We start from the raw sequence: 26187 nt of genomic DNA on the forward strand, positions 1-26187 counted from the left end.
ATGATACAGAATCTTTCATTTGTATCTATTAATTATATATTGACTTTCATATCTAGCTGCATATCTTATAATGCTTTTATATTTATCTATTAATTATATGGTGCCTTTAATATCTGTCTATTAATTATATATTATATCTATATATAATTAATACATTATAATTATATATTATAATATATTAATTGCCTGGTGCCTTTAATTTCTGTCTAGCCCTCTTATAATGTCTTTCTTATCTATCTATGATACAGCATCTTTCATATATATTAATTATATACTGATTTTCATATTTATCTACATCTCTTATAATGCTTATTTATCTATTAATTATATAGTGCCTTTCATATCAATCTATCTATCTATCTATCTAAGATAGTGTGAGCAGCAGGGTGGCTCAGTTGTTTGCCCTGTTCCATTGCAGCCTTAAAGATTCAGCATCTTAGATTCAACTTCCATACGCAATCCCTGACTGTGTGGGTCTCCTCCAAATAGCTGACGAGAAACATAAGTATTATAACAAATCACAAATGTTCACTGTTAGCCCTTGGATGATAAGAGGGTCTCTGCTGTCAATGCCAGGCTTGTAGATTGCAGTACGATGGTCAGATCTGCCCAGTGGTGCCACAGGTTTACATTTAAAGACATTAACGTTTGGACTGAGCAGGTCCAGTTTGTTGTGTCCACCGATGTCAGCTGACTAAGCTCTATTTGATCTCTGTTCGTCTTTCTCTTTTTAGTTCATTATGTGTGTGTGTGTGTTTTATTTTTATTATTCTGAATGTACAGCCTTCCTGAAATATTTCAGTACTTTTTACTGCTGTTATCCCAGTCAGTGATTTTAACGCCTGACTTAGCGCTTACATCTACTGTCAGTGTCTCGGCCTACTTTCGGGTGGCTGGATCGCCTCTCAGCTTCTTTGGCCGACTCTTCTCAGCTCATTTATATTCCAAGTACGCGTATCGCTGCATACAGTTTGACATGCGGCCTCGTGTGCCAAGCGATCACACGCTTCAGTTTGGGTGTACATCTGAAGTTCATTTCCATGAAGATTTCTCTTTTTTATCACACTGAACACAATCCTAGCGCATCCCACAAATCCCTCCTCATCTCCTGGATGTGCTCGCATACGTCTCAGCGTCTTAAAAGTGCCACTGAATGGCAGCTCTGTCAGTCTGCGCTGATGGAGCCAAGTGTACGAGCGAGCGTAGGCGCCAATAGTAGCAGCTGTTGCATGAAAGGACTGAAATCGCCCCGAGCTTAGCAACATTAAATTGGAATGAAATGTTAAAAATATAAACACAATTTAAATGAAACAAAAAGAATAAATAAATAAATATTTTGCTTAATTTGAGGATCTCCTGTGTCTTCAGACGTGACACCTGACTTCCCAGCTTTGACCACACGAGGAGAAATCTGTCCGCTCGCTCTTGAACTAATCCAGCACTGCACACTTTTTAAGAGGCTCCCTGCTAAAAGGAGGTTCTTCTGTAATTCTCTGTACTCACACAGAACACAGCGTTATACCTCAGCCATGGCTCCTCTCCGAGCTGGGGTTCAAATTCATGATTCATGTCTCTTTTTGTTTTATTTAGGCCCATTGTGCACATCGTTCTTTCTTTTTAAATTTTGCCTGTGTTGTGTTCCAAGTGTTTTGTGGGTGGACGCCCCCAAAGAGGCGGGCCACCTGTCAATCACCACCAGGAACCGCCTTCTGCCCTTTAAGTATGGAGGCTTTTCCAGTTCCTGGTTGTTCCTTTTGGATGGGCTGGGGAGTTGGTGAGTTTGCTTATGTCTGGTTTTGAGGTGATTATCCATCCATCCATCTATCCATTATCCAACCTGCTATTTCCTAACTACAGGGTCACGGGGTTCTCTGTTTTTGAGTTTGCTTTTGGCTTACTGTATTGCTACTCTGGTTGCACCGGAATACCTTATAAGTTTGGACTAATCCTCATAGCTGCAAGAATTATTACAAGAACAAATAAAATACAAACACATCACTCCAGTTCTTAAATTCTTACACTGGCTCCCGGTTAAGTTTAGGGCAGATTTCAAAATCCTTCTTTTAACATATAAACTATTAAATGGACGAGGTCCGGCTTACTTGTCTGAATTTATCATGACTTACAAACCAGAGTGCACATTAAGATCTCAAGATCTGCTTAGGATTCCAAAGATTAATAAAATAACAGGGGGAGGTCGAGCTTTTAGTTACAGGACCCCTAAACTGTGGACTGGTCTGTCTGCTACTATAAGAGATGCCCCATCGGTCTCAGCTTTTAAATCTCACTACTTCAGTTTAGCACACCCTGACTAGAGCTGCTGATGAACTGTACAGACGGCATCTCTGTTGTTAGTCATTAGCACTGAAACATAAGTAACATGATAGTTAGAATTGGATACTAACCCTCACCTACTCTGTTTCTCTTCTCGGTACTCAAATGTGGCGCTTGGTGCCAGGGCCCACCTGCCAAGTTGTTTTGCCTGCCTAAGATAAAGTCATCCCTGATGGAGGATCACAGGAATCGTGGGAAAGAGGAGTCCTTTCATCAGATTGGCTGTCTCAGCTGTGGAATGGCCAATAGGGGGAGGCAGCTTGATGAATGAGATCTCCAGGACTCTAAACAAATCCAAATCATATTATGTGATATCATCTACTGTTAAATTCTACTCCGTACTTTTCACATTTTTATTTTTATACTGTATTGAGGATTTGTTCTGTTCTGTGTATTTTATTGTATTGACTCTCCCTTTTCTTTTTGACACCCACTGCATGCCCAACCTACCTGGAAAGGGGTCTCTCTTTGAACTGCCTTTCCCGAGGTTTCTTCCATTTTTCCCTACTGGGTTTTTTTTTTGGGAGTTTTTCCTTGTCTTCTTAGAGAGTCAAGGCTGGGGATTCTGTCAAGAGGCAGAGCCTGTTAAAGCCCATTGTGACACTTCTTGTGTGATTTTGGGCTCTACAAAAATAAATTGCATTGTATTGTATTGTATAGGTGTGTGCTTCATGGAGCATCGTTGTTACTGAAGAGTACTTAGTGAAAAATACGCCTTTTATTTTATAAAGATTCCATGCAGCCCTATTTCTATCTAGCCGGGTTTTTTTTTACAGGATTTCTCCCTCTAGCAGGCATTTTTGGGACTCCAAGTCATAACACACAGTATATTTATTAGGTACACCTGTTCAACTGCTTGTAAACGCAAATATCTAGCAATCAGCCAATCAGATGGCAGTACTTCAATGCATTGCCGCCTGTAGACGTCATCAAGACAACCTTCTGACGTCCAAACTGAGCATCAGAATGGGGAAGAAAGGGGACTGAAATGACTTTGAATGTGGCGTGGTTTTTCAGAAACTGCTGATTTACTGGGATTTTCACACACAACCATCTCTAGGGTTTACAGAGAATGGCATGAATAAAGGGAAAATATCCTTTGAGTGAAACACCAGAGGTCAGAGGTGAATGGGCAGACTGGTCTGAGCTCAGAGAAAGGCAACAGGAACTCCAATAAGCACTCGTTACAAGTGAGGTGTGCAGAAGAGCATCTCTGAACACACAACATGTCAAACCTTGAAGGAGGTGGGCTACAGCAGCTGGAGATCACACCGGGTGACACTCCTGTCAGATAAGAACAGGCAACTAAGGCTACAAGTCACATGGGCTCACCAGCATTGGACAATAGAAGATTAGAAAAGCATTGCCTGGTCTGATGAGTCTCAATTTCAGCTACGACATTTGAATGGTGGGGTCAAAAACATGAAAACAGAGATCAATCCTGCCTTGTATCATCGGTTCAGGCTGGTGGTGTGATGGTGTGGTTGATATTTTCTTGGCACACTTTTGGCCCCTTAGTACCAACCAAATGCTTCAGCCTACCTGAGTGTTGTTGCTGGACATGTCCATCCCTTTTTGACTACACTGACCCCATCCTTCCAGCAGAATAACACGCTATGTCACAAAGCTCAGATCATTCAAACTGGTTCCTTGAACTTGACAAGGAGTTCACTGGACTCAAATGGCCTCCACAGTCAGCAGATCTCAATCAGGTAGACCACCTTTGCGATGTGGTGGGACGGGAGATTCACATCATGGATGTGCAGCTGACAAATGTGTAGCAACTGCGTGATGCCATCATGTCACTATGGAGCAAAATCCCCGACCCCTTGCTGACCCATTTGGCAGGTTCAGGATTATCGACGGTTCTGAGTTCAAGAGGCTCCTGGAAGCCACGAGGGAGGATGGAGCTAACCCGCAACACACTGTGATTGTGATGATGATGGCAAACAGAGAATAAGGGGTGATATGATCAAAGAGTTGGAAACTCTGGAAAGATTCAGTAAACGGGATCCCACAAGTTACTTTAAAATCAATTCTTCAACAAGAACACAGGTAGAAATCTATTAAGGGCATATTAATAGGTGTGCCACGCATGTGGACACAAACGTTAGAAAGCTTTTCTCCATCCATCCAAAAGTGTTTGCTTTTCTCCACGCAAACAATCACCAATAAATGGAATAAATGACCAAGTACAGGCATAACTCGACTTACGATGGGGTTATGGATCAAAGGACTGGTGGAAAGTCTGACGTCAGTACTGTACAATATAAGGAGCGACTCAAACAAATGTAACGAGCAAAATAAGTGCCCGCCAATCAACTGTCACTGGAATATACAGAAAAGACAGCATATTACAGCGATACCACACATTCAAAACACTGCCAGGTAATGTGAAGGCCATCGGTGATCTTGTCACAATGGCACCTGCCCAGGGGTTTGATGTATTAGGCAGCTTGTTGAACGCTCAGTTCTTGAAGGTGATGTGTTGGAAGCGGGAACAATAGTCAAGCGACTTTGATGTGGGCCGAACTGTGATGGCGTGGCGACGAGGTCAGAGCATCTCCAAAAAACGGAAAGTCTTTTGTGGTGTTCCTGGAATGCAGTGGTCAGTAACTACAAAAAGGGGTCCAAGGAAGAACAACTGGAGAACTGGCAACAGGGTCATGATGCATATGGGGAACAAAGGCTAGCCCACCAGGTCTGATCCCTCAGAAGAGGTAATGTAGCACATTGTTCCTCCTGAATCTAGGGTTCGACCAACAGCTGGATCCTTCTTTCCAGAACCCTGGCACAGGCCATGGAGTGAGATCTCCCTAAAATAGGGACAAATTCTGCATTAATCCTCCTGTATCCAGGGTTCAACCAACAGTCTGGTCCACCTTTCTGCAACCCTGACAAAAGCTAAGATGTGTGATCTCCCCAGAATTGGGACAAATTCCGTATTGTTCCTTCCTGAATCTGAGGTGGGACCAACAGCCGGATCCTCCTTTCCAGTACCCCGGCATAGGCTGATTACTGTAATTTCCCTAAAGTTGGGATGAATTCCACATTTTTTCCTGCTGAATCCAAGTATTTGACCAACAGCTGGATCCTTCTTTCTAGAACTCTGGCACAGGCTATAGAGTGGGATCTCCCTAAAATTGGGACAAATTCTGCATTATTCCTCCTGCATCCAAAGTTCGACCAAGAGCCAGATCCTCCTTTCAGGAACCCTGGCAAAAGCTAAGAAAAGCTACCCCTAAAATCAAAATGAATATATCTAAGGTTTGACCAACAGCCAGATCTTTCTTTCAAGAAACCTGGCATAGTATAAGAATTGTAATCTCCCCGAAATTGGGCCGAAATTGACATTGTCAGCTCCTGAATCCAAGGATCAACCAACAGCCAGATCCTTTCCAGAACCCTGGCAAAAGCTAAGAAGTGTGATCTCCCTAAAATCGGGACAAATTCCGCATTGTTCCTTCCTGAATCTGAGGTTGGTCCAACAGCCGTATCCTCCTTTCTAGAACTCCAGCACAGGATGAGGACTGTAATTCTCTAAAGTTGGGATGAATTCCACAGTTTCCCTCTTGAATGCAGAGTTGGACCAACAGCTGGATCCTTCCTTCCAGAACCCTGGCATAGACTATGGAGTGTGATCTCCCTAAAATTGGGACAAATTTTGCATTATTTCTCTTGAACCCAAGTTTGACCAACAGCCAGATCCTCCTTTCCAGAACCCCAGCACAGGATAAGGACTAATTTCCCTAAAGTTGGGACGAATTCCACATTTTTCCTGCTGAATCTTGTGTTCAACCAACAGCTGGATCCTTCTTTCTAGAACTCTGGCACAGGCTATGGAGTGGGATCTCCCTAAAATTTGCATTATTCCTCCTGCATCCAAAGTTTGACCGACAGCCAGATTCTCCTTTCAGGAACCCTGGCAAAAGCTAACAAGTGTGATACCCCTAAAATCAGGATGAATTCCTCATTGTTCCTCTTGTATCTCAGGTTTGACCAACAGCAAGATACTCCTTTCAAGGACCCTGGTATAGACTATGAAGTGTGATCTTCCAAAACTTGGGATTAATTCTGCATTGTTCCTCCTGTATCTGAGGTATGACCAATGGCAAGATCCTCCTTTCAAGAATACCAGCACAGGATAAGGACTGTGCTTTCCCTAAAATTAAGGCAACCTGTATTGCTCCTCCTGTATCTGATATTCAACCAAAATCCAGTTCCTCCTTTCCAGAACCCTGGCATAGGCTAAGAAGTGTGATCTCCTGAAAGTTGGGATAAATTCCAATTTATTCCTCCTGAATCTGAGGGTCAACCAACAGGCGGATCCTCCCTTCCAGAACCTAAAGTTGGAATACACCCTCCGGTCCCATCCCAGTTTGCTACTGTACCCGACTGCCATGCAGTGCTGAAAGGACATGTCAGCCAAGACAGCCCGAATTTTTAGGAATTTGGAGAATATCATTCACAATTCGTTTTATTTGACCACTTCAGTGATGGGTGAATCCTCCTCCGAGTCCCCCGACTCCGCTTCCTCATGGCAAATGGAATCCGACACAACGTTGTGAAGGTGAAAATCCAGGGTGTTGGTCACTAGTGTTGCATAAGATAAGCCCATCAGCCCCATCATGACAAGGACCCGCCATTCATCTCGGCCTCCTGATGTATGGCTGGAGAAGATGAACATCCAAAGTTTTTGGTTTGTTCTGGATACAAATTCTTGTCCTGCTGATCCTTGATTAAAGGAGAGAGAAAAATAAAACGCTCGGCATGTGGTTTGGACCCAAGGCATTCAGCTTTAAAGACGGAGCCACCCACAGATGTAGAGAGACAATCAGAGACCCCTTTGAAGGGCCAGAGAGGAGCACTAAAGTCAGGGAGATTGTCGAGGCTTGATGGCAGACATGAAACGACAGCGGCAAAAGGAAAAGTGACAACTTTTTTTTCTCTCTTCTTTTCCTTGAAAGAAAGTTGCTGTGCTGAGAGTCTGAAATAAAAATGAGACCAAAAAAAAAAATAAAATAAAATAAAAATGATGATAGAAATTGCTTTGCTTCTGTGTTTGGCCTGATATACGCATTTCTTCTCTTTTTTTTTGATGGCTGGCTCTGTCAGCAGTAACTATGGCCCAGCAGGAAGAAATGAAGAGATAGTGAAATAAAAGCTTTGTGGCCTGCCAACTGGGATGGAGGAAAAAATCCCACACGGCACACTCCACGGGTGCAAGTGGCAATTGTGCCAGTCGTGAGGGTTGAAGCTTCAGACTCATCTGAACGTGTCGAGAGCCGAGCGGCGTCTGAACATCTGCTTATCTGAACAGGAAACGTCACGACTCTCACTAAATGAACAGTAATCGATTTTATGAACGCATCGCTCCATTACTTTTATTTTGCAGTCAGGGTTCCACACCTGAGGCGGATTCAAATTCTTATTTAATGTCTGCTTTGTTCTATTTTGATTCCTTTGTCGATGTTAAGAGGAGGAATATCAGATATCCTGAGCAAATAATAAAAGATGTCAGATGCAGGAACGACCAAGAAATGAAAAGGAAGGCGTAAAAGTGATAGGAGTGGAGCGTTGCTGCCAACCAAACTCTGGATTGAAAACTAAAGAAGGAGAAGAAGTTTTTATTAATATTACAATACAGAGTGCCCTCCATAAGGTTTGAGCCAAGGACACTTTTCTCCTTGATGTCCCCCTCTGCTCCACAGTTCAAAATCACAACTTAAACAATTCAGACATCATGATTAACACTAGGCAAGGGTATGCTGACAAAGCACAGCGATGGTAAAAGTGCGATGGCAGCCTCCTCCTGCACCTATAGACTCTTCGGTATGCGAGCGACTCTCCACATCAATGTGTAGATCTGGACGGTGTATGTGCCCAAAAGAGAAGTCTGACTCTATTCTCGTACCACTGATCACGTACTGAAGTTTCAGCAGGCACTTTTCGTGGCATTACACATGTACTTTGTGACCGTGCCCGTGTCGATCAAACACAGGACGCTCGGCAGTCTACTGGTGACTTTACGTCGAGGAAGATAAGTAAATAAATCAAGGTAAATAACATTCAATCTGACTTTTATATATACACTAGCAGGAGTACCCGGCGTTGCCCAGGAATGTATAACCGGTGAATTTCCCAAATGAAAGAAACAGAACATAGAAATAGAACAAACAGTTTTCTGATTCACATTTCATTGTAAATGTCTCCACTCTGGATTTTGTGTGCTGTGGCGTTTTAGACGACTTTGAAATAGATTTTGTTCTGGCATCTGAAGTGGGCCTTCCAATTCTACGTCTTTTTTTCGGTGGCATGGGTATATTAGTGAAAAGCAGGAAAATTATAATGTGTTACATGGTATTACGTACGGAATAAGCACGACAGTGGGAAGAATTGACCTTATTTACAATATGCGTTTGTAAGGAGCGAGTGTGTTGAATCGTGCTGCCATCTAACGGACGTTGGGGATGGTAAGTACAGAGAGAAGTGACATACAACCGGTGCTGCGTTTGGGGAAAATGGTGGGGGAAGGATGCTGTCTTTTTAAGGCGAGTCTCTGTTCAAACGTGCTTGTATATAATGGACGGTGGCGATTGAAATACAGCACTATCAGTGCGTGTGGGAGTGCAAGCCGGTCACGCTTTGTGGGTCGTTTATGTTTTACATCCATACGGCAGTTCCCTTTCACCCGATCAAAGCAGTCGGCTTTCTCATACTTGGAAACTTCCGGCATCTCTTGGCAATTTAAACAAACATGGGTAAAGAACGATGCACAGAGACCAAAGCTGCCGCTAGATGGCGCCACAGTGAACGTCTGTTGCATGATAAATATGGGGACGTGTGCTGAACGTTGTGTCGGTGAAAGGTGCCCTGTGCTTCCCCACGAACATTTTTCCCATCCAAACATACCCCATGACCTTCTCCTGGTCACAAAGGAGCCCCATCCCCATTTTGGTGCCGATCGGACACCCGGTGCAGAGTTGTATGGCGGACAAACAAACATACAAACACACACACACATACATCGAGTCTGCTTTATATATTAGATATCAAAATATATATTGTTAATATATACTTGCTTCACTCGGGTATATACAATTTAAAGAGATTGTTATTTTCATGGGACTTGTTACATATCTATAATAGAACTAACTATTTTACATTACAGCGATTCACCACATTAAAAAATAATAAAAAATTAAAAAATAATAAAATGTAATAATGTGAAAGTAAATTATGCGTGTTCTGCTTGTCACGCTGCGCATCGATCATTTAAAATCCTGTGCAGCAGCTGTCCTTTTGTCTCACATTAAAGTGTCTCTGGCGGGACGTCAAAGTGTCTTCCCGAGAAGATCACGTCTCGTCTCTCTCATCTCCCTCCCAAGATTTTCTTTTATAATAGAGAGACTAGGGGGCTTTGCCCCCGGCTCTCTTTGCTCACCAGTCCCTGGGCCTGCACTACATGCCAGCCTCTTTGCGGTTCAAGCCGCTCACGTATGGGGATGCGGATGTACAATTTAAACTGATTGTTATTGTTATTCACAGGAATTGTTACATATGCATAATAGAACTAACTATTTTACATTGCAGCGAGTAATTCACTAAATTAAAAAATTTTTAAATTTGAAAGTAAATTATGTTTCATGTTGCGTTACAGGTATTTGTTGCGTAATATGATTTTGTTCTATTTGGCTTACAAATTAACACACAAATACTTTTTAAACTTACACTTTTACTGTAAAACTTCAGTAAAAACTATTTTTTTAATTACATTTTTGTCAATATAGCATTGAATTTTGATTCTGTGTTTAGACTTTCAACGTGACAACGCAATGTGTAACTCCCCTTGATTGAATTTTGTTTCTTTCTCTCTATTAAGTAAAACGACTTTTTCGAATGTTTGTCCCTGTGATTTGTTAATTGTCATAACAAAAGCTATTCTAACATGAAACTGTTAAAGTTTTAATACGAATGGCATATCAAGATCTCCTTTGGTGTCTAATGTTATCCCCTGAAGATGTACTACATTACCGTTCTTGGATACATCCTTCTTTCAACAGTAATTTGTGCGGTGGAAGACCAGACGGTGTTAACGGTTGTAGATATTCTTCGTGATATTGTAAGTTGATGTCTTCATCTTCCGCACGATCACGACCAACTGTTTCAGCAGAGTCTACTGATACGCATTCAACCAATTTGCCATGTTACTGATCAATGATTTTAGCATTATATCGTTTGACTTCATCGTTTCTCGATGCTAGGATTGCCCGTGTTTTCATTTTTTCTGTTGATAACCCTTTGTGATGAAATTCTTCAATAACATTTGGACATAATACGTCTTCTTTAATTGTGAACTTAAAGTGAGTAAAATGTTAAAATTTTTAAGAGCTGAGACAGCAAGAACTGTTCACACGAATGAGAGGCGAGAGGACCGTGTGTGTGGTTGAATATGGTTGAGAGGAGGGCGGGACTTGAAAAAAATCTCATGGCCAAAGTCTCACAGGACTTGAAAAAATCTCTTCAAAAAAAGTCTCGGATTTTTTTATATAATAAATAGAGATGTAAATGTTTTTCATATAAAGAACATCAGAAAACATAATCACAAACAGGACTTTGCACGATACCTTGGCAAGTTCTGTAAGCCATGCTTTTTCTTTGACTGGCACACTGACTGGCAGGATGACACCCAACCAGTTGCTGCATCCGAACAGTGCCATCTTTCGTCTTTACACCTGGTGCAGCTGCGTTGTCCTTATATGTGATTGGACGGTTCTTGTCGGGAGGTCTTCTGTTCTCTTTCTCCAATGCAGGACCCCCATCCTCATCTGAGTTCACCTCTGTTATAGCACGTCTTTATGTGAAAACAGAAGTGTCCGATCTGGGGGAGCGTGAACGTGACTGAGAGAATAAAACTGAACAAATAAAAAACTGTCATTTTTACAAGTACTATAAATTTACACCAGCTGTTACAGACTCAAATCAAATGCATGTTTTTATTGTCTCTCTATTATATAAAAAAAAAAACTAGAGGGATCTGCCCCCTGCTCGCTTTGCTCGCCCACCCCCGGGTTTGGTTTACCGGATAAACAATTTAAAGAGACTGTTATTTTCATGGGAATTGTTACATATGCATTATTTTCACTTCTACTTTAAAACTTTTGTAAAAATAATACTTTATTTCCAGCCCCAGGCCTGGGTAAATCGCTTTCTTGCGGGACGTATAATGCTGCTCGTGTTGTGAAGGGGGTGGGGGATGAACGTACACTAAGGAGATGCGGTCTGATCAGCTGCTGGCTTGTTGTTGCTGCTGCTGCTGGTGAGCTGCATATTCTGCACGTCGATCATTTAAAAGCCTGTACAGCAGCTGTCCTTTTGCCACTTCGCGTCTCTGCTGCTCGCGTTGTGAGGTCTTGGCTGATTGCATGCTAAGGAGAAGCGGTTGGATCATCTGCTGGCTTGCTGATGCTGGCGAGCTGCGTGTACTGCTTGTCGTTGTTTTAAGAGCTGGGAGCACATGAAGTGTATCTGCCAAAAGCATTCCAACAACTGCTAGGTTAGATGTCCGTGAAATTGTTTTAAATGTTATCCCACTGTCTTGTCTCACGTGACGTTCAAGTGTCTCTCGCGGGACGTCAAATTGTCTTCCGAGAAGATCACGTCTCGTCTCCCTAATCGCCCTCCCAAGATTTTTTTTTTTATAATAGAGAGATACTTCGACGAGGTGAGACTTTTTAGAAGAGAGATTTTTTTCAATTCCCTTTGCCTTGAGATGTTTCCAAGTCCTGCCCTCCTCTCAACCATATTCAACCACGCACATGGTCCTCTCACCTTTCATTGGTGTGAATGCTTTTGTCAGACACACTTCCTGCGCTCTCAGCTCTTATACATTTTAACGTTTTCCTCACTTTAAGTTCCCAATTAAAGATGACGTATTATGTCCAAATCTTATTGAAGAACTTCACCATGAAGGGTTATCAAAAGATTAAATGAGTCCATGGGCAATCCCAGCACTGAGAAACGAGGAAGTCAAATGCATTAACACCAAGGACTCCTAAGTCCTTCTCCCAAGATGTACTTTTGATTTTCAGACCTCTTATTGTGTATTCAACCTCACATATTTACGTTCTACATGTAATACTGTACATTAAGTTTCATAGTCCACAAACCTGTCCAAGATTGTCTGCAGTCCAGGTCCCTCTTTGATGATTCAACAAATTCTTGATTATCTGCCAGCCCACCTATCTTGGTATCACCAGCCTGTCACTTATACTCCTATCCAAATCATTTATATATATTAAAAATAGACGTGGCCCCAGCACTGACCCCTGCTGGTGACCACACTTTACTGCCTGGGATGGGATTCACCCCAATGGGCTTGATCTCATCTCCTTAGGCTGTGCAAGGCCAAAAAAGGAAAGTTAAACTCAAAAATAAACGTAAATGTCCCCAAATTATAGCAAAACCCTTATATGGGGAGGGATGACCGTAAACCCTCAGCTTATACAAAAAGCGGCAAACAAAAATATTTATAAATTTAAAGGTTAAAATTATGAAGTTTTATTTTTTTTATCAAAAATGGAAAAATACAAAAGACCTCTAATAAACAAAAGAGAGAAATAATGAAAGGGCAATCCACAGCAAACAAGTCCCAAAACACAATCTAGAACAGAGGTCCTTAAACTCGCCAAAAAACACCCGGGCCACTTTTTATTTGACAACACCTTTGTACCCGAAAAGCAGCAAAATGTTGCAGAAAACAAGTCCATCAAATCTGATGTTATATGGCACCTCCACAGTGCACACTGACCTAAATGAGGTAGAGCTAAAGTTGTATGATTTTGATATCATATACAGTATACTGCAAAGGTTATTAGGGAAAAATCGACTGACCTTGGGGAAACAGCATAGAAAAGTTTTCAAATTAGTGAAGCAGATAAACACAACATTTATACTTTAGACCCTCGCGCTGCTCGATAGAAGGTGACTCCTTTTTGGAAAGCACAAGCTGGCAAGCAGGGGCTTTTGTACATTAACAGCCTCATTTTCCAAGAGGAATTTCGAAAACCTTAGAGACGCAATTGATGGTTCTGAGTGAATTCATCTCTTTTCATCTGAAAGTCTCCAATCTGCCTTTGGGAAACTGAAAAGCTCATAATGATCTATGCAATGTGGCAAAGCTACCTCAGCTGTCAGCTACTATTCTGAAACAAATCATTAAAGCTGCACAGCTGCTCTGGTTTTCTCTTTCCCGGTTGACAATTATTTTCATTTTGTGAAAGGATATTCAATATTGCTATTAATCGTCACAGAGGTAGCGGATTGACTTACCTGGTCGAAACAAATAGCTATTACTGGAATTTATGGAATTGCAGGAATTTTAAAAAAATGCCTTTTGACTTCCGCTGAGTGAAACACCTTTACTGTTAAAAGTCTAAACATTATACCTGCATTACTACTTACTGCTCTATTATATAGTGCTTTTCATATCTATCTGTCTATCTATCTATCTATCTATCTATCTATCTATCTATCTATCTATCTATCATATAGTGCCTTATCTATCTATCTATTATATAGTGCCTTTCATATCTATCTATCTATCTATCTATCTATCTATCTATCTATCTATCTATCTATCTATCTATCTATCTATCTATCATATAATGCCTTATCTATCTATCTATCTATCTATCTATCTATCTATCTATCTATCTATCTATCTATCTATCTATCATATAGTGCCTTTCATATCTATCTATCTATCTATCTATCTATCTATCTATCTATCTATCTATCTATCTATCTATCTATCTATCTATCTATCTATCTATCATATAGTGCCTTTCATATCTATCTATTATATAGTTCTTTTCATATCTATCTATCTATCTATCTATCTATCTATCTATCTATTATATAGTGCCTTTCATATCTATCTATCTATCTATCTATCTATCTATCTATCTATCTATCTATCTATCTATCTATCTATCATATAGTGCCTTTCATATCTATCTATTATATAGTTCTTTTCATATCTATCTATCTATCTATTATATAGTGCCTTTCATATCTATCTATTATATAGTTCTTTTCATATCTATCTATCTATCTATTATATAGTGCCTTTCATATCTATCTATTATATAGTTCTTTTCATATCTATCTATCTATCTATCTATCTATCTATCTATCTATCTATCTATCTATCTATCTATCTATCTATCTATCTGTTATATAGTGCCTTTCATATCTATTATCTATCTATCTATCTATCTATCTAAGGTGGCAGAAGGTACACGACATGCTCCAAGCTTTTGCATGTTTGCAGAGAGTATGAAGACATAGAGTAGACGTTTCAGGACCTCCTCGCACAACAAATGAAACTAAACACTGATTAAGAACGTTTGCAGTTGACTGAAAGCACTTCTGCCTCCTCAGAGTCTTTTCCATTTTGTAAGCCGGCCACACTGTGTCTTCAGTTGAGTCTTCTTCATTCTACCCGAAGCAGATGGACTGTGACAGTGCCAGGGGCTGTTTACCACCTGCAGTCTGCCCGCACATTCCCAGCCTGTTATGTCTGACCCCTCCAGCTCCCCTTTGCTGACCGCCATCGAGCCTGAACTGACACTCACAAGACATCAGTGTCGTGCTTCACTGGCGCCTGTGTTATGGACGTCACGAGGAAGGCTGTGTCAGTTCTTGAGAAGCACTGGACTGGTGACTTTGGGACTGTGGTGCGCTGTGCCAGTTCCTACTGACAGGAAAACAGACTTTTTAAATTGTTCTGTCTGTCTGACTGTGTATCTAAGGTGACACCACAATGACAATAATCAAGCACAACATTGAAGCCCTGATTGTTGAGTTTGAGTGGCCGCAGCATAACCTATTCCACCATCATGCCACCCTGACAATACTGAGTCTTCTCAAAATTCTTTTTTTTTCCTGCTTTCAAGTGTCTGCTGGGGGTGACAGTGACAACATGCAAGAAAAAAAATAATGCAAGCTGTGGAGTGACAGAATATTCCAACCAAATTGGTGGCATTCAATAGCCTGACATGTTGTGTGATCTGAAATGCCCTGACCAGGTGGCTGGAGTTGTTCTTCCCTGTGGCAGCACACAGTTGACACCGAGAAAGTCACTTCATCTTGATCTGTGGACTCTCCTCTGTGTGCGGGGGGGACGGAGACGTGACAGCAAGTTTTGGATTTTGTCATTTGGCAGTTGAATGGCATTTTGAGGGATATGGAAGTGACAATGTGGCCTACCTGCACACCGTAGAAATACTCGTTACATGCCCAGTGGTAACTTTGAACAGATGAATTCATCTGCCAGTGCCCTGAATGTGGAAACAATAAAAATAATCACATTTCAATACATATGTCACTGTGGGTAAAAGGCACCAGCAAGCAAATGTATGTACAGTAATTTCAATAAACTCGTTGCATAATAACACCGTGTCTGGCCTGCCTGCAGCATTATGAGTTTGTCAGGTTTTCAGTGGGCTTGATGCAGCGTTTCCTTTAGTTAGGTTCATGCCAACTGACCAAAAAAAAAAAAAATTAAACTAAACTTCTTCAAAGATTTGTTTCCCACCTACATACTAGCATGACTCCGGTGACTTTTGATTTTTTTAAGCTGCTTTTTCTAACAGCAGAGCTGCCACTGACTTGAAAGTGAATATTTAAGTGTGTATTATGTGCAGTTGAACAAACAAATCCAAGGCCTATTGAGAAATGAATATACAGTATGTGTACAGCCGCAATGCAGGTTGTCGCCACTAGAGGGAGTCACCAGGCACACTAAGTGCCATTCAAGAACATGAACTAATTAAAAGGAGAGAAAAGGTTTTATATAAAAAAAATATAATTAGTATCGTTATTATCACCATTCTCCTGTCCGTTCTACTGTACATTCGGCAGAGGTCAACCAGACCTCTCAGGCTTTGAACTCAGAGCGTTGTTCAGCTGAGGTCTCGTCAAAGGATGTGGGCTGTGATGAGGAGTGCGATCTCTTCTTGCATGGTCTCTACACGGGAGTTTGTCCAACTGCTCTTGGAACTCGGCTCTTGATGGCTCCAAGTGTGCTACTCTTGACCTCGTATTCCACATGCGTCCAACATCGATCTCTAGGTCTTTACATTTAATTTAAAAAAAATCAAAATGCAGAGTCAGCAGTTTTGTTTTGTCGACGTGCTCGTCCCCCTCGTCTATCAGCGGCTAAGCGAGTTTCTCTCTCCTCTGAGGTTTCGTTTTGTCAACGTGCTCGTCCCCCTCGTCTATCAGCGGCTAAGCGAGTTTCTCTATCCTCTGGGGTTTTCGTTTTGTCGACGTGCTCGTCCCCCTCGTCTATCAGCGGCTAAGCGAGTTTCTCTCTCCTCTGAGGTTTCATTTTGTCGACGTGCTCGTCCCCCTCTTCTATCAGCGGCTAAGCGAGTTTCTCTCTCCTCTGGGGTTTCGTTTTGTCGATGTGCTCGTCCCCCTCATCTATTAGCAGCTAAGCGAGTTTCTCTCTTCTCCTCGTTGTCTTCACTTTGACGACAGAATCACTTTCTTTCAGCTTCATGCTGCAGCCTCGTACTTCTTCTTCTTCCGTCTTGTTAACTTGGGGCGGCCGCCTTGCCGGCTCCTTGAGCTTCACGCTGTAGCCTTGCACTTCCGACCTGGATAGACAGAACAGACAGACACACTTCCACGTGTAGACCTTTATATATAAGATGATCTTTTCTGCCTCCTTGCTCAAGATGTTGTTGTCATCTGGGATCATCACATCAATAAAGATGCCCAACTTTCTCTTCTTGTCGTGGAGCACGATGTCCAACCAATTGGCGGTGATGGGACAGTCTGTGAGATTTGTCTTGTCCCACATGATGGCACAGTCTTCGTTATCAACGACCGCGTCTGCTGTATGCTCGTTACACTTGTCCGTCGTCAGAACACCCAGATGTTGACATGGTGCCCACTGCACGTAAATACCGACCTTGTCGTGACGTTCAGGCCAGAAGTCCACATGACCGTCATCATCATTTAGTTCTTCCCTGTGAACCCTGAATACTATGAGGACTGATTGAGGTCATTGATGTTAGGTAGAATGCTTGGAGTGGGCTGAGTGGTCTCGTGACCTCGGAACCCCTGCAGATTTTATTTTCTTTCTCCAGCCGTCTGGATTTTTTTTTTTGTTTTTTCTGTCCTCCCTGGCCATCAGAACTTACTTTTATTCTATGTTCATTAGTGTTCCCTAATTCTATTTTCTTATTTATTTTGTCTTTTTTCTCTGTCTGACAGGTCTTTATTAACGGAGAGCCTGTCCAGGTTGTTGAAAAACTTGCCATGCTTCTCCTTGTAATTATTACTGACATTATTATTATTATTTTTACTAATAGAAAAACTTGAACCTCTGATCCTCAAAGAAACGCATCTCAAACTGGCCTCCTTTATAAAGCTTGCGTATGCACAAAAAGAGGCTCGAAATGACCTCCCACACAAACGTCAGGATTTATAACAGAAAACGTGAAACGGGGAAATGTGCGCACATTTATGGCAACTCTGACACACTTTGGAGAAGCTGGGAAATGACGGCACCCTCAATCAAGTAGGGAAAAGCAGCCAAACCAGCAAAAAGGCAAGTCACGCGCATGATAATTCGTATCATTATGATTATGTGTGTTGATGTGACAAACATATGACACCTCAAAAATCAAGGAATAATACGACGCACAAGCTGTATTTTAGTTCCCCTTTAAATGGAGCCAATGCAACGTATTTAATAACATTTTACATTGGGCTCATATGCAAACATCAGGATTTAGAAAAGAAAACTTGACGTGTGTATATTTACAGCAACGCTGATGCTTGAGTATGAGAAACTGGGAAACGACGACACCCTCGACTGAGTAGGAAAATGCAGCCAAAAAAGCGAAATGATGACTCGCATTTTTAATAATTCATATTATTGATTTGCTATTATAATGCGCATTGACGTGACAAAAATATCACACCTTAAAAATTATAAATATCACGTACCTGACTGTATTTTAAGTCCACTTTTTAAAGGGAGAATGCCTTATATTTGCACTGATGAATTTTTTTGGTTTGTCGTCAGCTTATATCAGCTCACTGTTGTCACTTCTCAGGGAACAGGAATATCTCAGCCATATATCCCGTCGTGCTGGAAGTCATAAATCGACCGGCAAGGCACCATCTCCAGGTTTTGTGTGGTGTGGGTGAGCATACTACATAAAACAGAACAGGTTTTTGTCAACATAAAAAAGGACATTTGCAGCCACGTGTGGTTCTCCTAATGCAGGTATGGGCAAAGTCAGTCCTGGAGGGCGGCAGTGTCTGGAGGTTTTTGCTGCAAACCCGGTTGCTTATTTAGAAAACAATCCTTACCAATAATTTAATTTCATGGTTTGTTAGTGCTTTCACTCTGCCACGTCTGGCCATTTTCATATCCTAGATTTTTTTTCCTTTCCAAGGATATCATCCAAATAATTTGAAGTCTAAAACGGAGGACTCATTCTCAGTCCTTCACTTTTTTCTCTTCACTTTCCTTCCAAGTATTTAATTAAACCAAATAGTTTACAATAAATACACACAGGTGTAAATGGAAATAAGCTAAATGGAGAACTGCTGGTTTCTTTTGTCATTTGCATCTTATTGCTAACTAGCTGTCCCTCTCTGTAATTAGTGAAACAGGAGAAACTTTAAAAATCGAAAAAACGAACAGGTATCTCTAGCTAAGTGGAGGTCGTGAAAGGTAGACTGACTCGAATGGATGCTGGCACATGAGTGAGGACTCCCCACTCCTGACGTTCCATATAGTAGTGAAAAAGGAAAAACTTTAAAAATCAATAAACTAACAGGTATCGCTAGCTAAGCGGAGACAAGGTACGCTCCTATACATGGCCAGAGGTAGAGTGATTCGAATGGAGGCTGGCGCGTGAGTGAGGATGGCCCGGCCCAGCTCCCTACTCCTGACGTCACGCTTCCCTCTCCCCACAGCCCGATGAGTCACAAAATCAACTGGAATGTTAAAGTAAATTATTGAAAAAACCTGATCTAAATCTGTTAAGTATTTCTCTTGCAAAAAGCAAGAGCAAGAAGACAGACAGATGTTGGATTTTATATATACACTCACCTAAAGGATTATTAGGAGCACCATACTAATACGGTGTTTGACCCCCTTTCGCCTTCAGAACTGCCTTAATTCTATGTGGCATTGATTCAACAAGGTGCTGAAAGCATTCTTTAGAAATGTTGGCCCATATTGATAGGATAGCATCTTGCAGTTGATGGAGATTTGTGGGATGCACATCCAGGGCACGAAGCTCCCGTTCCACCACATCCCAAAGATGCTCTATTGGGTTGAGATCTGGTGACTGTGGGGGCCATTTTAGTACAGTGAACTCATTGTCATGTTCAAGAAACCAATTTGAAATGATTCGAGCTTTGTAACATGGTGCATTATCCTGCTGGAAGTAGCCATCAGAGGATGGGTACATGGTGGTCATGAAGGGATGGACATGGTCAGAAACAATGCTCAGGTAGCCCGTGGCATTTAAACGATGCCCAATTGGCACTAAGGGGCCTAAAGTGTGCCAAGAAAACATCCCCCACACCATTACACCACCACCACCAGCCTGCACAGTGGTAACAAGGCATGATGGATCCATGTTCTCATTCTGTTTACGCCAAATTCTGACTCTACCATTTGAATGTCTCAACAGAAATCGAGACTCATCAGACCAGGCAACATTTTTCCAGTCTTCAACTGTCCAATTTTGGTGAGCTCGTGCAAATTGTAGCCTCTTTTTCCTATTTGTAGTGGAGATGAGTGGTACCCGGTGGGGTCTTCTGCTGTTGTAGCCCATCCGCCTCAAGGTTGTGCGTGTTGTGGCTTCACAAATGCTTTGCTGCATACCTCGGTTGTAACGAGTGGTTATTTCAGTCAAAGTTGCTCTTCTATCAGCTTGAATCAGTCGGCTCATTCTCCTCTGACCTCTAGCATCAACAAGACATTTTCGCCTACAGGACTGCCGCATACTGGATGTTTTTCCCTTTTCACACCATTCTTTGTAAACCGTAGAAATGGTTGTGCGTGAAAATCCCAGTAACTGAGCAGATTGTGAAATACTCAGACCGGCCCGTCTGGCACCAACAACCATGCCACGCTCAAAATTGCTTAAATCCCCTTTCTTTGCCATTCTGACATTCAGTTTGGAGTTCAGGAGATTGTCTTGACCAGGACCACACCCCTAAATGCATTGAAGCAACTGCCATGTGATTGGTTGATTAGATAATTGCATTAATGAGAAATTGAACAGGTGTTCCTAATAATCCTTTAGGTGAGTGTATAGAGAAGATAAGTAGAAATTAAAAACCAAGAATACAGCTGTTTAAGAGTAAAATAAACAATAATGATTCAACATCTTAACGAACGAGACAACTAGAACAAAGCAGAAGTGTTATTTGAGCAATAAGTGTTTCTTGTTGAGCAATTGGGTTGGAACAAAAACCTGTAGCCACTGCGGCCCTCCAGGAACTAATTTGCCCACCTCTGTCCTAACGTAATCGGAGCACTTGACTGCACTCGAATTACAATAAGGGCACCTAGCGAGAATGAAGCTGCTTTTATTAACCATGAGCATGACCATAACCATTCCGGTAATGCACAAGTCATCCAAAGTGACTAACACACGTTGTGTGTTTCAGACGTGATGGGTGTTGTACACAGTGACTGGCATATTGGTAAGGTGACTGGCTGACTTCTCAGTGCTTCATATGGCCTGTACTATTCATTGTAGCAGCAATCACATCATTACATGTGCCAGGTGATAAGGGCTACCCACTCAGACGCTGGCGCCTTGGCCCCCCAAGAACGCAGAGGGGATGTACTATAAGGCCGTACGTGATCTTGTGCTCTCAAATGTGGAGTACCGCCAGATTCTCCTACATGCAGGGGGCGGGGCCTCAATACGTCAGGTGGAAGAGGCTGCTCTACCAGCCAATGATGTTTTGAGGCACTGTGATTGCATATGTATGAGGTTGATTAGCAGCTCCATATAAGGACGTTTCAGGGTATTTACTAACATCTCTTCACTGGTGCTTGAGATCTCGAATGAGTTCCCGTAAAGCCGGCTTCACAGACTCTGTCCTAATTTTCGAGGTGCCCTTTCTCGCTTCCTGCCTGTTTTTATACCTTCCCTCTTTGAAGGAGACTTTCTCAGTGAGCACTTCTCCTAACGTGTCTCCACCGGCGCTTCTTCTCTCTCAGGCACGTTCCCGTAAAGCCTGCTCTCACATTATTTGTGAGGTTTTCTACTTCCCCTCCTTGAAGGCGACTCTCTCAGCGTGCCTGCCTGCCTTTACTCCTCCGGCACTCCCTCTCTCGAACATGATCCTCTAAAGCCTTCTTTTTAGACCCCGTCATTTTGAGGCACCTTACTTGCATCCTTTATACTTTCTGTCTTTGAAGGCAACACTCTCAGCGTGAGCCTTTACTAACATGTCGTCACCGGTGCTCCTTCTCTCATTCTTGTTCCCATAAAGCCTTCTTCTCATATTATTTGTAAGGTTTTCTCCATTCCAACCTTGAAGGCGACTTTCTACGCATGCCTCCTACGCCTTTACTAACGTCTCTTCACTGGTGCTCTCTCTTTTAAAGCCGTAAAGCCGGCTTCTCAGACTCTGTCCTTATTCTTGAGGCACCATTCTCTCCACTTTTATTCCTTCCCTCTTTGAAGGTGACTCTCCCAGCGTGCACCTTTCCTAACATCTCTTCACCGGTGCTCCTTCTCTCTCATGCATGTTCCCATAATGCCTGCTCTTACATTACTTGTGAGGTTTTCTAATTCTCCTCCTTGAAGGCGACTCTCTCAGGGTGAGCCTTTACTAACATATCGTCACCAGTGCTCCTTGTCTCATTCGCGGTTCCACAAAGCCTTCTTGTCAGACTATTTGTGAGGTTTTCTCCTTTCCATCTTTGAAGGTGACTCTCTCTACGTGCCTCCTATGCCTTTCCTTTCCTCTTTCGAGTGCGTTCCCGTAAAGCCTGCTTCTCAGATTATTTGTTAGGTTTTCTACTTCCCCTCCTTGAAGGCGACTCTCTTAGCGTGCCTGCCTGCCTGCCTGCCTTTACTCCTCCCCGTGTGTCTCACACTCACAGTTTTTTTCCTTCGATCAAATTGACCAATCACACGCAAGCCAGACTGACCAATCAGATTGCTTCGAGGGACTGGACACACCCACACACACAGACCTTAGTGCTTTATTGTATTGTTGATAAAGGACCACTTTAGATGTGACTCTCTCTTGGCATAAGGCTCACCAAGTTGTTTAGGGGTTGAGTGCGAGTTTGATGGATTTTCTCTTGAATACATTATTGTATTCATCCATCCATCCATCCATCATCCAACCCGCAATATCCTAACTACAGGGTCAACACGGGGTCTGCTAGAGCCAATCCCAGCCAACACAGGGCACAAGGCAGGAAACAAACCACAGCCAGGGTGCCAACCCACCACAGGGCACATGCACAAACACACCCCCACACACCAAGCACACACTAGGGACAATTTAGAATTGCCAGTGCACCTAACCTGCATATCTTTGGACTGTGGGAGGCAACCGGAGCACCGGAGGAAACTCCATGCAGGAAGGACTCGGGAATCGAACCCTTAAGGGTCTCCTAACTGCGAAGCAGCAGCGCTACCCACTGCGCCACCGTGCCGCCAAATGTATCAATTTAAAATGAAATCGACAACATAATAAAGTGGGCAGAAATCCACTGCACGTCCATAGACAGCCAACCCTGGACACTGAAGCAACCTGCTAACTGCAACATCCATAGAAGGAGAACTTGGTTTCAGCCATTAACAAAACCTGAGGGTCATTGAAGGTGAGGGAGGTAAAGCAGTAGTGACACAGGGGAGAACATAAAGAGCAGAAGAACATTTCAAGGACTGGTTAGAGGATCTGAACCTCGTCTTGATGGTCGTGGGGGGTCTGCTGGAGCCAATCCCAGCCAACACAAGGCGCAAGGCAGGAAACAAACCCCGGACAGGGCGCCAGCCCACCGCAGGACACACACCAAGCACAATTTAGGATCGCCAATGCACCTAACCTGCATGTCTTTGGACTGTGGGAGGAAACCCACGCAGACACAGGGAGAACATGCAAACTCCACGCAGTGCTACCCACTGCGCCACCGTGCCTCCCTTATTGTATTCATTACTTATTTATTTTTGTGTGTTGTGTTTTGTTCTTTAAGTCAAAAAGTCTAAAAAAAATAAATAAATAATAAAACAAAAGAGTACAAAACAGGCATCAGTTAGCCTGCAGGCATCTTCTTCACACAAGCCAGACTGGAGCTGTGCTTTCTCTGAGTCCTGGCCGCTGCATGCAGCTTCTTCTCTTCAGAGTCTCAGATTAATTCCCAGTGCTGGTTTCCTCTTAAGGTTTGTTGTTTTCCAAGAAATTAAAATGAAGTGAAACTTTTCCAGAAAAGGAGAATAAAACTGACTTCAGAATGTGTCAACTGGCATTTAACTTGCATACAGTGGGGGCAACAAAGCAAAAAATTTAAGCCACCTTAACCTGTTAGTAACGGCAGGATCAAGGAGTCAAACGCATACCAAAAGAAATTTTTCACTCCAAAAGAGTTGGTTTTAAAAAAAGGTTTAGTGAAAATTCAAAGCAATCAGTTGATGCAAAAATAGAGAAATATCAGGAGTGGTCTCCCCTCGACTTTCTCGTATACTCAGATATGGGGATGGGTATTTGCAAGACAATGATTCCATTTTTATTTTATGTACATGAAAGAACCATCAACAGCAAATCAAATCAAATTAATTATATATTGAACAATTATTATAAAAATTGAATAAATCAGACTCCGCAGCTGAATGAATAAAAAGTAAAGTATCACTTCCGGTTAGCAGAAAGAGCCCAAAAGTTGATAGAACTCTACATTTTGTACCTAATACTTGTATGTAAAATTTGGTTAACCTAAGTGAAAGTGTACTCAAGTCATCGTGTTTACTTACACATAACATGGACAGACACACTGACATAATTCCAAAAATGTTATTTTCGGACTTGGGAAGGTCAAAAATGTCAGTGATTCATCAAAATCTCGAAAATGAAATTTTTGGACAATTCCAATACTTTCCCTTTACTTCAGATTCGAGAAAGTCAGGAGGCCTAAAATGTTGAGATTCATCAAAATCTCAACATCGAATTTTTGGATGATTCCAATACTTTCCCTATACATCAGATTCGAGAAAGTCAGGGTGGTCTAAAATGTTGAGATTCATCAAAATCTCGATATTGAATCTTTGGACGATTATAATACTTTCCCTATACTTTGTATACGAGGAAGTCAGGGATGCCTAAAACGTTGAGATTCTTTAAAATCTCAACATCGAATCTTTGGATGATTCCAATACTTTCATCAAAATCTCAACAACAAATGTTTGGAGGATTACTATACTTTTCTACATCGTATACGAGAAATGGAAACAAGCTAGATGTAGAACTGCTGGTGGCTTTGTTTACATCTTATTGCTAATAAGGAGCCATTAAAAACACTGAATGCTGCTGTTTAACAGTGAGATAAGCAATGAAGGGTGAAGAAACCTTAACAAGTGAAATGAAGCATCGAAATGTCACTTAAGCCATAAGTGCTTCACCAGCAATAATTGACTTCTCATTAAGAAACTTAGTTGGAGCAAAAACCTGCAGCCACTGTGGCCCTCCAGGACCAATATGGCTCACCCCTGGATTAAGCAATGCACAAGAGCAATTAAAAAGGAAAATAAAATTTTATTAGAACATTAGACCACTCTAGATGAGAACAGGCCATTCAGCCCAACAAAGCTCGCCAGTCCTATCCACTTATTTCTTCCAAGAAAACATCAAGTTGAGTTTTGAAAGTCCCTAACTGTCCACCACACTACTTGGTAGCTTATTCCAAGTGTCTATCGTTCTTTGTGTAAAGAAAAACTTCCTAATGTTTGTGCGAAATTTCCCCTTAACAAGTTTCCAACTGTGTCCCCGTGTTCTTGATGAACTCATTTTAAAGTCACTGTCTCGGTCCACTGGACTAATTCTCTTCATAATTTCAAACATTTCAGTCAGGTCTCCTCTTAATCTTCTTTTGCTTAAACTGTAAAGGCTCAGCTCTTTTAATCTTTCCTCACCACTCATCCCTTGTAGCCCCTGAATCAGCCTAGTCGCTCTTCTCTGGACCTTTTCTTGTGCTGCTATGTCCTTTTTGTAGCCTGGAGATCAAAACTGCACCCAGGACTCCAGATGAGGCCTCACCAGTGTGTTATAAAGCTTGAGCAGAACCTCCTGTGACTTGTACTCCACACATCAAGGCGCTATATAACCTGACATTCTGTCAGCCTCCTTAATGGCTTCTGAACTCAGTCTGGCAGTTGATAGCGTCAAGACCACTACGACTCCTAAATCCTTCTCATAAGATGGACTCTCTATTTTCAGGCAGGCAGGTACACAGGGTTCATTATTGGATGGTGAGAAGATGGCAGAAACAGAGAGAGAGAGAAGCTAAAGACACATTTCCAAACCATGCTGCTACAGTAAATTCCGTTGATTTAGTTCATGGTGGTGTTTTCTTTAGGCCACTCTGTCAAGAAACTTGCACTGCATTGTCACAAATCAAACAGCAAACACTAATTTGCCGCTGTTTTTTTATTTTTTTATTTATGGAGCTCCATACAGACATCCATCAAGGCCGGCCCTGACACTGCCAACTGCTTTTCATCTGACTGACGTGCTAGGAAACCATTTTTTTGTTTTTGTTTTTCTAGTTCCAGACTTGTTTTA

The sequence above is a fragment of the Polypterus senegalus genome, chromosome 16, assembly GCF_016835505.1.
Source record: "Polypterus senegalus isolate Bchr_013 chromosome 16, ASM1683550v1, whole genome shotgun sequence".
NCBI classification, from domain to species: domain Eukaryota; kingdom Metazoa; phylum Chordata; class Cladistia; order Polypteriformes; family Polypteridae; genus Polypterus; species Polypterus senegalus.